The 14111-nt window shown below is 41.4% G+C and overlaps 1 pseudogene; it reads left to right on the forward strand.

Moving 5' to 3' along the window:
• Positions 1 to 5581: 5581 nt before the first annotated feature.
• On the forward strand, positions 5582 to 6520 carry LOC109488773 (annotated as a pseudogene).
• Positions 6521 to 14111: the final 7591 nt, after the last annotated feature.

The following is a 14111-nucleotide window of genomic DNA, read 5'->3' on the forward strand; positions in this document are numbered from 1 at the left end:
CTCGAACCAGCTGGTCTGCGGCGGGGTGCAGGGCCGGCTGGAGGTGGCCGCCTCCCGGTCCGCCGCCTCCGAGCTCATCCTGCCCCCGCGGCCGCTACCCCCAGGGACGCTTCCCGGCTCCAACCTGACACTCGGACGCGGGCCTCTGGCCTGTGATCTACGGAACCTCCCAGGGCGAGGCCACACTCTAAAACGTCCTGGAAACCCACACAACTCAAAATGGCAGCGCGGCCCAGCAGGAGCTGGGGAGCTTAAGCCTGCCTCCTGGTGCTTAAGCCCGCCTCCTTGCGCCGCCGCCGCCGCGCCTCCAGACCAATCGTGGCTCGAGTTGTAGGGAAAGGGGCGGGTCCAACCCTTAGATCACGCCTCCTCCCCGGTTGCCATGGGAGACGACAGGCAAAGAAGCTCGAGTGGAAGGTGGGCTTTCCTCCTTCCTTGGTTGATTCTCATCGAGAAAATGCAACAGCATCATCCAGGATTATAGCGGGCGTCACTGTCTTCATAGAAGACAGCGAAGACTACACGGGTAAACTGTGATCCAGGCAAAGCCTGTTTTTGGTGCTTTCAATTTCCCCATTTCCATTTCCTAGATTTCCTCCCTCTTAGGTCCTCTCAGAGGAGGCGCCCTACTGGCTTGGGCACTAGCGTCCCTGACCACCCTTCCTCAAAGGATGAAGGAAGGATGACCCACAGTGAGATCAAGCTTTGCTGTTACTTCTCAGGACTAGCTCTCAATAGTTAGCTCCTAGTAAATCCTCTTGATATCCCAACTAGAGATATTGTTAATCTCATTTTACACTTACCTCCATTCCGTAATGTTCTTATGTTTTTTAATTAACAATTAAAATCAGGAAAAGTGTAAAAAAAAACAACTATATACTTTTGAATAATTTATTTTTCATTACTTGGAATCCACTTTTTCATTTTTATAATAATTATCCTATATTTGAAAATTCTATTTATTCTGTAAATATGTGAATCACTACAGTGAGATGTTTTAGCTTTTATTTGCAATTGAATAGAAACATGGGAAACATAGGAAAGAGAATACCTGCGACATAAATAATGCTTATTAAATGTTATTAACCTAAATTAAAAATGGTAATATGCAAATTATTTATAAATGACATTATTTAGACAATTTTCCTCATTATGATGTAGGAATGAACTGAATATATGCATTTACAAAGCATTTTACAGAGTAGATAATACAGAGGAGGATGTTTCTTTGTAAGAAAAATCACATAAGGAAACTTTGGTATTGGGGCAAGACATGGATGAGAGTTCATTTAAAGGATCTGGGAGTGGGGGCACCTGGGTGGCACAGTCCTTAGGCGTCTGCCCTTGGCTCCGGGCATGATCCCAGCGTTCTGGGATCAAGCCCCACATCAGGCTCCTTGGCTAGGAGCCTGCTTCTTCCTTTTCCACTCCCCCTGCTTGTGTTCCCTCTCTTGCTGGCTGTCTCTGTCAAAAAAATAAATAAAATTAAAAAAAAAAAAAAGAGGATCTGGGAGTGATGTGTGTATTCTCTAAACCATTGATTAAAGTTGTATTGTTGCGGGGAACAATGAAAACATGATTAAGACTCCAAATAAGAGAAAACAAGAAATATCTTGAAATAAATATTATATAAGCACTAACCCAATTTATTTAGGCAAGAAGGAACTTATATACATTCTTGACTCTCTTTCATCTATAGTAAATTTTTAATTAGTAGCTTTTATATTTTTCTTTTAATTCCCATTTAGTTTTGAGCAGATAAAAAATAGCCATTTTATTTCATAATTGTTGCCTAAAAATGTTCAGTGATAAGATAGGATCAATTTTAAACAAAAAGTTAATATATAAATATCTGCATCTATCTAGCATCTAAGTTAAGACAGGAAAACCAAAGAATTCCCTTAAATCTCTGAAACTTGATTTATCATCTGCAAATATCTGTAACCATATTGATGGTTGTAGCAACCTCAAGAGCCATTGGTCAGGATTAAATGAGATTTATCTCTGCACAAATGTGGACATATGTTAGTTTCCACCCACTGGGGATGGCCAATGAAAGTGTATAGTTCCATCTTCTCTGCCATGTATGGACCTTGTTCAGATTTAAGCCTCAGTTCTTCAACAAATTAAGAAACCATCTCTTTCCCTTTTTCTGTATATTCATGTATATTGTCAGTAATGCTGATGCCAAACCCAAAAGTTCTAGTGAAGTTTAAAAGACTGAGGCAGCAACCTCAGTTTGTTTCCTTGAGTTCAGACTACCCTCTAACTAATAATACAGTATATCTTAACGAAATTGGATTTAAATAAAGAATTTAAAATAAAAAAAATTAAAAATGCCTGAGGCAGTTGTAAATCTTTTGCAAATAGTGTGTAAACAGATTAGATGTCATTATGTCATTAGGTAAAATTAAAATAAAAGGGAAATAATCTCATTAGTTTTACATAAACATACAGTTCTTTACCTTAGACCTTGAAACAGATATTCAGTATCTATTGTGGCTTCCATGCCAGATGCAATACTTCTTTAACTTATAAAAACAAAACCAGGTCTCCCAGTTTTTCCTCTGCAAGTTGACAGTGAGCACACAATTGTAGACCCAGAACCCTGCTGTAGGTATTTCACTGATTTGTAGATTCACGTTTGCAGTTAATTTCAGTACATGGACATTACTAACTGAAATAACTTTTATATCACTTTAATATTTTATTCCAAGAATGCATGGACATGGCATCAACAAACCACAGGGTAAAATGATGATCCCATAGCCCATTCCTCTTGATACCCACGGCAAATAATTCAAATTATTTTACAATTTCTCCCAACACTTCCTCAATATTTTAAACAATATGCTCATCTTCTAATGCTTGATTCCTTTTTTTTTAAAAAAAGATTTTATTTATTTATTTGACAGAGCGAGGTAGTGAAAGAGGGAACACAAGCAGGGGGAGTGGGAGAGGGAGAAGCAGGCTTCCCGCTGAGCAGGGAGCCCAATGCAGGGCTCCATCCCAGAACACTGGGATCATGACCCAGGCAAAGGCAGAAGCTTAACTGAGCCACCCAGGTGCCCATAATGCTTGATTCTTAAATCCCAAGTACTAGGCTATAATTTGTTACTCAGGTCATTGTGGATGAAGTGTCATCCCCTCCCTACATCATCAACCTTACCCATTCTCTCCCCATTCTGTCAACATAGATATATCCCAAGTTTTACTTGAGGACAGGCATCAGTAGCATTCTTCCATCTCCTAAAATTTATTGTTTGCATATAAAATATATAACACTATTGTGAAACATGATGGTATTTTATAGACATTACTGCATATATTTCTTCTCGTATTACCATTAGTTCTTTCAAGAATTTAGGTATTGAGAATTACCAAGAAAATGTTTTTGAGACAATATTTAGTATTTTCAAGAAAATACCATATACTAGATTATTTATTGTGTGTGTGTGTGTTCTTTGCATCATCTTTGAACATTGTAGTTCATATATAGTGGTTCTGAAAAAAATATTTTGAATAGTACTATTAACTTAAAAATAAATAAATGTTTCATCAAAAATAAATCATGTCATATGCAGTTACAGGAATGTCCATAAGTATACGGTGGGTCANGATTTTTCATATCATTTTCTTATCTGTTTTAAATGTCAAATTCTTTGTTTTGTTGCTGATTTCTGGTGAATTTTCACCAACTTATGTTTTAAGACTTTCGTTAAATTTATTTTATTATTATCCTTTCCATTTCCAGAAGTCTTTTATTGCTGTTTCACACTTCACTTTACAGAACACATGATAGTTTTACTTTGGATTTAACAACTTCTCATATTTCTTTGAAGACATCAGATTTATGTAAAGGTCTTGCATTTATGCCAATCGTGTTTTTTTTTAAGATTTATTTATTTATTTATTTGACAGAGATAGTGACAGCCAGCGAGAGAGGGAACAGAAGCAGGGGGAGAGGGAGAGGAAGAAGCAGGCTCACAGCAGAGGAGCCTGACGTGGGGCTCGATCGGGTAACACCGGGATCACACCCTGAGCCAAAGGCAGATGCTTAACCGCTGTGCCACCCAGGGGCCCCTATGCCAATCATTTTTTAAAAAGATTTTGTTTATTTATTTGACAGAGAGAGAGACAGCCAGCGAGAGGGAACACAAGCAGGGGGAGTGGGAGAGAAAGAAGCAGGCTCCCAGCGGAGGAGCCTGATGTGGGCCTCGATCCCAGAACGCTGGGATCATGCCCTGGGCCTAAGGCAGATGCTTAACAACTGAGCCACCCAGCCGCCCCTATGCCAATCATTTTTACCTCAATTTGTGTGTGTCTGGGTGTGTTTGTGTGGTGTGTGTGTGTGTTTGTGTCTATCATATAAAGACTTCCTCAACAGTCTGATGGCTTTGATCCTGGAAAACTATATGAGATTGAAGCACTACAATCCTTTTGAGGCATAACATGCTGGCCTTTACTCACTGATGGTATTCCTTCTGGAGAACATTCCCTCCACTCAGTCTCACTTAGAATACTCTCAAACTGCCATTTCTCCTTCTCCTTTTAAGTGTCTGTGCCTTAAAATTTCTTCTCCCTGAAGTTTCCTAAGCTTTTCACCTCTGATTCACCCTCTACTCTCTTTCCCACTTTCTTTAAATTTATGCAGATTTACTTATTATAATGTTAGTTGAGTTTTATGATGGAGGATTGATAAATTTGGGGCTAAACACTCAAGCTTATCTAGTAAAGAAGGAGTTTTAAATACAGAAAAGCAAGAGGTAAATCAGGATAAGTAAAGGCGTCATAAAGCAAAGAATAATATCCTATAATTATTGAGAAGCAGATGAACACAATACAGGTCTTTTCAGAGAGCTTGAGCAGATTCAGGGGAACTACAATAAAATTTTAGAATAAGTTATCAGGTAAAGAGTTTCCTAAAGCATTTGAATATTGAGAGAGGTGAAAGAAACTGCTTCATATAAATCATATTTGTCAATAACTATCCATTGTGGATTTCTGAGGAAAAAGAAGCAGATAATTATGGTTGGCACCTAAAAAACTTGATTTGGCAAGCTTTTAAGGAAAACAAAGAAACGAACAAGCAAAAAAAAGATATTTGCCTACAGCATGACGTGATAGACTGCTATAGCTTCAGAAATATTAGGACTTAATTATAAAAGAAAAAAAAATCATTGCCTAAGGGTCGTGAAATGTATTCAAGTATGAGTCTGTAATTTATGCTTTTACATTGACTTACAATGCATATTTAAAAAGTATAAGTTCTGATGTTAATAACTAAATTTACCTAGAAGAGTAAAATATATGTATCTTAATAAAGTCACTGAAATATATTGTTCTTACTAATGTACACATTTCTATGAAATACTTTGGAGATAGATGTATGTGTCACCAAGATTTAATCTACAAGGTAAAAGTTGTTTATTGAAAATATGTTGAAGATAAAGCTCTTAAAGTTTTTAAAAGCTTCAATGTGTCCTAAATAAATTACAGTGGAACTAAAATAACAAGTTAAGAGATTATTTTTCTGTACTTAATATGTGTCTCTCTCTAGGAAAAACTAAATTAATGTTCCATGGAAAACATTAACCAAACATCTACTGATTTCTTCTTATTGTGGTTATTCCCACCGTCAAGAATTGTCCTGTTTTTCTTCATTCTCAATTTTCTCATTTTCCTAATGGCTTTGTTTGGAAACCTGTCCATGATCATTCTCATTCTCCTGGACACCCATCTCCCCACACCCATGTATTTTCTACTTAGTCAGCTCTCCTTCACGGACCTGAACTTCATTTCCACAATTGTCCCCAAGATGGCTTCTGATTATCTGTCTGGAAACAAGTCTATTTCATTCACTGGGTGTGGAGTTCAGAGTTTCTTCTTCATTACTTTAGCTGGTGCAGAAGGCTTAATATTGGTCTCTATGGCCTATGATCGTTATGTGGCTATTTGCTTTCCTCTCCATTATCCCATTCGTATGAGCAAAAGAGTGTGTGTGTTGATGATAACAGGATCTTGGAACATGGGCTCAATCAACTCCTGTGCCCACACTGCATATGTCCTACATATCCCTTACTGTCGATCCAGAGCCATCAACCATTTCTTCTGTGATGTCCCCGCCATGGTGACTCTGGCCTGCATGAACACCTGGGTCTGTGAGTACACAGTGTTTGTGAGCATCGCCCTCTTCCTTGTGTTTCCCTCCATTTGCATTGCATGTTCCTATGGCCGGGTTCTCCTTGCCATCTGCTGCATGCAGTCCACAGAGGGAAGGAGGAAGGCCTATTCAACCTGCAGCACCCAACTCACTGCAGTCACTTTCTACTATGCACCCTTTGCTTACACTTATTTATGCCCAAGATCCTTCTGATCTCCCACAGAGGACAAGGTCCTGGCTGTCTTCTACACCATCCTGACCCCAATGCTCAACCCCATCATCTACAGCCTGAGAAACGAGGAGGTGATGGGGGCCCTGAGCGGAGTGATTCAGAGGTTCTGCTCTGTAGAAATGTAACAAAGTTCTTACTAGTCCTGCTGCTTAATTTCACCTTGTACACTCCTTGAGAACAATGTCACTCCAGGATTGAACACAGGATTACATTAATCTAGAAAATTAAAACAACAGAGATTTGACAAAATAATTATATATTCCCCAAAACTCTGATTTTGTGGCAATTTTTCTTTCTTTATTTCCTTTTTGTTACAAATAATTTATTTTTTCTAAACAGAAGTCTAAAGGGCAGAGATATTCTCAATAATACAAGTACCTAAGCAATACAGTAAGACAGACCACATTAGCCAAAACATGGACAGAGCCCAGATGTACATCAGTAGATGAATTGATCAAGAAGGTATGGTATAAATACACCATTATATAAATCTATACATAGATGTATACAGAAATCTATACGTATAAATCTAATATATATGTATAGATATATAGATATCATATATAAATATTACTTAGTCATAAAAACATAATGAATTCTTGCCATTTGCAATGACATGAATGAAGCTAGAGAGTTTTATGCTAAGCAAAATAAATCAGTCAGAGAAAGACAAATACCATATGATTTCACTCATATGTGAATTCAAGAAACAAAGGAGCAAAAAGGGGAAAACAAGAGAGGCAGGCAAATCAATAAACAGACCCTTAACTCTAGAGAACTAGCTGATGGTCACCAGAGGGGAGGGCGTGGGGGATGGGTTAAATAGGGGATGGGGATTAAAGGGTGCCCCTGTGATGAGCACCAGGGATTGTATGGAAGTGTTGAGTCACCAGAAACTGAAGCTAATATTACACAGTACGTTATCTTACTGGAGTTAAAATCTTAAAAAAAAAAAAAGTTAAGAGGTGATAAGTGACATAATTTTAGATGCAATGGACAATTTGCTTTTGTAGCAAGCATAGAATGCTGTTAAAATAACTGCCTTCAAAGACACTGAAGTTTGTAACATAATTCACATTGTGTTTAATTTTTGTAACTGGTTCTCAGTGTATATGCTTGGAAACAGTTAAGAGTTAAAAATGTCTGTATTAGGGGCGCCTGGGTGGCACAGCGGTTAAGCGTCTGCCTTCGGCTCAGGGCTTGATCCCGGCGTTGTGGGATCGAGCCCCACATCAGGCTCCTCTGCTGTGAGCCTGCTTCTTCCTCTCCCACTCCCCCTGCCTGTGTTCCCTCTCTCGCTGGCTGTCTCTATCTCTGTCGAATAAATAAATAAAATCTTTAAAAAAAAAATGTCTGTATTAATGACCATTCTTGCTATTGATCAATTAATAAAGCAATATAACTTAATTCTCCTTGCAAAAAATAATATATGTATCCATAAATATAACACATACTTATATATAACATATAAACCTAAAATGGAAAACACTAAACTGAATAAATTCAGCATATATGAAAGGGGCGAACTCCTGGATTCAAGGCAACCACTATCTTAGCTAAGGTTTTGTGAGATTTCATTTCCACCCACACTAAACAGACATGTTATAGAAATGTTGTGGCTTCGTTAGGTTTTTGATGACCTTCATAAAGGGGTTCTTCTCTGTTCTCCATGCCACCAGTGATTCCTAGCCTTAAAATAACTATCCTTATTGGTCTGGACAACATCAACTTTGATTCTCAGAGTTTGTTAGTTTTTTTTTTTTTTTTAAAGATTTTATTTATGTATTTGAGAGTGAGAGACAGTGAGAGAGAGAACACAAGAATTAGGAAGTTGGGGAGGGAGAAGCAGGCTCCTCACCGAGCAGGGAGCCTGATGCGGGGCTCGATTCCGGGACGCTGGGACCCTGACCTGAGCTGAAGGCAGACACTTAATGACCGAGCCACCAAGGCGCCCCATAGAATTTGTTAGATTTAACTGAATTATAAATAGAAAATGCCTAGTAACCATCAGCATTCTAATTTCCACTGTACATAATGTACCACTAGAAACATTATGATACTCACCAAAGAGGCTATTTCATTGTAATCTGCAGCCATTCTCATAAAAGGGATTTAATACAACAGTGTTTCCATATTTTATAACTGTACCAATGCTTGGGGCCCCTGTTTGGCTCAGTGGGTTAAGCGTCTGACTCTTGATTTCAGCCCCAACCCTGGGATCTGGTTGAGGTGTGGAACCTGTTTAAGATTCTCTCTCCCTCTACCTGTGCCCCTTTCCCCACTCCTCTGAAAAAATAAAACAATATTGCATGGTGCACTGGGTGTTATACACAACTAATGAATCATTGAACTTTACATCAGAAACCAGGGATGTACTGTATGGTGACTAACATAATAAAAAGAGTAAAATAAAATAAATAAAACAATAAAAAAGTGTACAGGTGCTTATATTCCCACATATAATAATAAAAAAAAACAGTATCATTTAAAAGAGACGCCAGATACTTTGCATATTATCTTCTGTTGCTGTCAGTGCTGTGCATTTAAGTAGTCCAGGATGAGGTTCCTTGGTCTGGTCACCTGTTTTATTATTAATTCCCTTCCCTTATGTAAACCTAGCCCAGGAAAACAGTGCTTCTGTTTTCACATATTCAATAACCATGTTATGGTAATAATTGTTTCAAAAAAAAAAAAGGACAACAAGGTGATATAAATTCATTTTATTTGGCTTTCAATACAGAATTCTCGGACTTAGAATCCTATTAATAGTGATTTTTTTAAGGGTCCTGGTGAAAACAGAAATGCCGTTCACTCTTTCTGTGCTGGGAACACGATGAAGGCTGGACACTGAGGCTGAGAGTCTTTCATGATGAGCACCACTGCACAGGACTGGCGTTACAGGGCCGGGACTGAAGTCCTCGTCCTTCACCAGAAATGCTGTCTGTGCTCAGGGAAGTACAGGGAGGGGAGTTCTCATCCACCCACTGGATCCCACTCGAATTTCATAACTTCGGGGAGCAGGTATGCCAAGGGGTCCCCTGAGGTATGCTGTTGTCACAGAAACACCACGAAGCTGTAAAGTCTTGAGCATAAATGTGAAAAGGGGATGAAACTAAGTGCACCACACTTCCTTCCATGTGTTCAAATGTTCTGTGTGCAGATGCCTCACGCTTCCCTTTCCTTTCTGTTTGCCCCACATCACTGTTCCTAACTGATTACAGCATGTGACACAGGTTGTGTGTGTGTTGGTTTTATGTTTCTATGATCATGGCTCCTAACTGAAAAACTGCTTCAGCAAAGTGTTTTCCATTTTTCTCTCTGATAACAACACCAAATTATGCTTCGACCAAAGAACCAGTCTAACCTGATACACAAAACCCATTCATTTCTTGGTTTATATTTGTCAACAGCAAACCAAAAAGAACAGCTTGGAAATTATTATATATAATCATGTTTAGTTACTGAATTTCTTGCTGGAAGCAACAAATCGATATTTCATACCTTCCAGCTATTATTTGCAGACTTGATTTATAGCCAAGACACCTCTATGAAAGTAAATTCAATTGAAAATTCACAAAATATTGTCTTTAGTTACCAGCTACTCTTGATTGTAAACCAAACTAAGTGATTTGATAAGTGGGTCTGTAACCCGGGAACAAAGCTTTGCGGAAGTCTAGCATGAACCAGGAAGACTGGGAGTTCTGTAAAGGCAGGAGCTCAGTAGCAGGTTCCTACTCGATCTCCAGCAGCTGGAGCAGGTCCATAGATACTGGTTCTCCCCGCTGGGAAAGAGGATGTATGTATGTATCTTATTTGCTTGCTTGTCTTTATTTTGAGGTCCTAACTCAAGGACAGGCAGGTAGCGAAGTCAGGAACCAGGAAAGTGCATCACAGGGGAGGCTGCAGAACCAGAAGGGGAAGCAGGACAGAGAGGATGCACAGAGAGCAGCACTTGGAGGGGGGACTCCTCAGCTGGGGCAGCACTGTGGGAGTGGGGAGGGTCTGGCAGGAAGCAGCCAAGACTCCTGGAATTCCTTCCCAGGGAACAAATAAGGAGAGAGATGCACTTAGAAAGAGAGCTACAGGTGCCTCACTTCCGCATGCAAGCCCAACAGTCCTGTTGGGATCAGCACAGCAGGTCCCAGCTGAGCATGAGCTCTGGGGCTGGAGAAGAGCAGTAGGTGCCACAGGACCATGAGCCCTGGAATTCAGCGAGGCTCCTGAGAACCCACCATGTGGGCCCGGAGCCCCTCCAGCAGGGACCAGGGCCAGCAGCTCCCCAGACTGGGCCTCTGAGCTGCCCTACCCAGGTCTGGCACAGCTAGGCCTGTGGCCTGGAGGGGCTTGGCTTGTGGGAGGAGGACAACATGGCTGGGGAGGTGAGTGCAGACTGGCCTGAGAGCCCAAGGCTGGTGCCATGGATTGCCAGGAGCTGCTGGACAAGGGGCTGGCACATAGTCTTAGTGGGTCCCTGGGTCCAGGGGATGGTGGGGATGGAGTCATCACCATTCCTTCTCTCTCTTTCCTGTAGGAGCACCAGGCTCCCCATGCCTGTGCTGCCCAACTTCTCAGGTAGGGTGTGCCCCACTGAGGGGAACCCAGTCAGCCCTGGCACAAGGTGGGGGTCAAGGATGGACTCCTGGGGGTTCTGAATGACCCTCAGAACAACAAACTGGCTGGCGGTGGGCATTTGGCTTTTGTTTCATATCAGGGCATGTATCCCCCATCTGCCCACTTCAACCCATGGGGACAACTGTCCCGTGTCCCAGGGCAGGGCTCCTGCAGAGACCACCAGGAGCACTTCATTGCCCAGCCCCCACTTCCTTTCTGGTCCAGTCCCCCAAGTTCTGACAGTGCCTAGAGCTGAGCAGGGGAAGTGCTCAATGGGTGGGGGTTCTTCCCATTATCTGTGGGGTGTTAACCAGCGCATCCCCAACACCAGGAACTGCACCAGGGATGCACTATCTGAAGCCTCCCTTCCTCTCATCTGGGGAGATGGGCAGGGCAGGAGGCCAGAGGACCTGGGTACACCTGGGCCAGCATCAAAGTTAACTGCCTGATTGATGAAAGCATTTTCTGGGGGTTAGAAAACTCTGGTGGGGGTCGTCCTCTGCCTTTCACAGCCCCTAGTCATTGCTTAAAGTTCCTGGAGCGTGCTTTCCCTTATCCATGCATTTAGCCACTTGCAGACATCCGTACTCTATTTAGGAACTCAGGTGGAAACTGAATAAAAGGAAGGTCTGGTCATTGCTACTGCTGAGACTACTGCCTGTCATTGCCAGATGCAGTCAGCCAGCTCAGTGCAGGGGACAGGGCCACTTCCATGCCCAAGTCTCACACTTCGGAGTAATTTGGTGTCCACTATGCTTGCCACTGTCCTCTGGTTGGAGATGTTGTAGAAAGTGCTGGGGAGGCTCCAGTTTCAGTCCTTAGTTAAGTGTAGTGGGGCGTCTTCTGCTGTTTTCTAGTCCCTCTTTTAACTTAAAAAGGGTAAAGAGACAAACAGGTGTTGGTGGTTGGAGTTTGTTCTTCGGTCTGAAATACGGACTGTGAATGCATTTAGTCCTTCGCCAGATGCTAAAAATGCCATTTTCACTTGCTCCTCCTGGAACCCTAGAATCAGGAGAAGGGTTGAAAGATGAGAGAGCTCTCGAGCATCCGAATGGTTGAATTCTTCTGTACTCAGGTGAAGTGTGTGAGCTTAAACTATATGTTCTTTCTCCATTCACGTGCCCATGGACATCTGGGCTCTTTACACACTTAGGCCATTGTGGACATTTCTCCTATAAACACGGGGGAAACAGGTGCCCCTCTGAATCATTATGTTTGTACCCTTTGGATAAATACCTGGTAGTGCAGTTGCTGGATCATAGAGTAGTTCTATTTTTTTTTCAAGTTCTATTTGATTTATTTGAGAAAGACAGCATGGGGGGAGCAGAGGGAGAAGCAGACACCCCACTGAGCAGAGAGCCCATTGCAGGGCTTCATCCCAGGACCGTGGGATCATGACCTGAGTCTAAGGCAGGTACTTCACTGACTGAGCCACCCAGGAGCCCCGGGCAGCTCTATTTTTACTTTTTGAGGAACCTCCATACCATTTCCCAGAGTGGCTGCAGCAGCCTGCATTCCCACCAACAGTGTAAGAGGGATCCCCTTTCCCCACACCCTCTCCAACATTTGCTGTTTCTTGTCTTCTTAATTTTACCCAATATGACCAGTGTGAGGTGGTATCTCATTGTGGTTTTGACTTGTAATTCCCTGATGCTGAGTGATGTTGAACATTTTCACATGTGTCTGTCGTTCATTTGTTTATACACAATGGAATATTACTCTGCCATCAAAAAGAATGTCATCTTGGTATTTGCAACCACATGGATGAAACTAGAGGATGGCATGCTAGGTGAAATGTCAGTCATGGAAAATCAAATACAATATGATTTCACTCTTATGTAGAATTTAAGAAACTAGATGAAAATAGGGAAAGTGAAGGAAATATAAAATAAGAGGAAATCAGAGAGGGAGGCAAACCATAAGAGACTCTTAACTGTAGGGAACATACTGAGGGTTGCTGGAGGGGAGGGGGTTGGGAAAATGGGGTAACTAGGTGATGGGCATTAAGGAGGGAATTTGATGTAATGAGCACTAGGTATTACATGCAACTGTTGACTCACTGAATTCTGCCTCTGAAACTTAAAGTACAGTATATGTTAATTAAATTGAATTTAAATAAATAAAATTTTAAAAACCTGGTATTGAGTTTTCTTTCAGATTTGAGGTACATTGGGGGGCTTGTAATGCAGATAGCCCTTGACAGTGTGGATGTCAGCAGTAGCTCTAACTTAACAATGAGCTCTCAATCTATTTTTTAAAGAAGGATACTATGGGAAGGTGATCTTATGAAGACACAATGAAGGAAATTTGAAAACCTTCCTTAATTTTCACTTTAAGGGGAAATAGTGTATTTTTAAGTTCTTTTGATGAATCTGAGTTGAGCCTTACCACCTATGTGTTTCATTGCAATACTTATGTGAATTATAGCTTGAATCACACTTATAATTCATCTTTACTTTTGTTAAGATAATTGTCATTTGTATAACAAATGTTCTACTGTTTATGTTCAGACCTTCCTAGACAAACCACTAAAAACTTGAGGTTTCAGTGCATTAGGGAGATAAAGCACACAAAGCAAATCGAACAGCACGGTATGACAAGGAACTAATAAATGGGATTGGAGACTACAACAATGCCAACTCTGTGAAGCAGACAGTGGTGGGGGGTGTGGACTAAACAGAACAGGACACAGAGAGAGTTGGGTTTTTGGCTGATTCTTGGGGAGTGGATATTGCACAGATTAGCTGAGAAAAAGAAGAGTGTGCCTGGTGGTTTTAGGGATGGTGAGCAAATACTGGGGTGCTGCTGAGGCCTGCTTCTGGCAGGCTTCAAATGTCAGGCACCTAAGTGTCTGTGGGGTCCAGCAGGGTACTGGAGCAGGTGACATGGCCCGGGTTNTACTGGAGCAGGTGACATGGCCCAGGTTCAAGGCAGGAGAGTTTCCTGGGCTTGTGGGGCAGAAGTGACCATCATCAGGGCATGTGTGATGGATCTCTGCCTTGGGGAAATTGAGTTGTTTGTTGTCAGGCCTAACGTCTTTCCCCCGAATCAGAATCAGAAATCCAGTGGTTAAAATGTATGTGCAGAGTTAAGACGGTGGAAGCG

This window comes from Ailuropoda melanoleuca, unplaced genomic scaffold (genome assembly GCF_002007445.2).
Source record: "Ailuropoda melanoleuca isolate Jingjing unplaced genomic scaffold, ASM200744v2 unplaced-scaffold7626, whole genome shotgun sequence".
In the NCBI taxonomy this organism is placed as follows: Eukaryota; Metazoa; Chordata; class Mammalia; order Carnivora; family Ursidae; genus Ailuropoda; species Ailuropoda melanoleuca.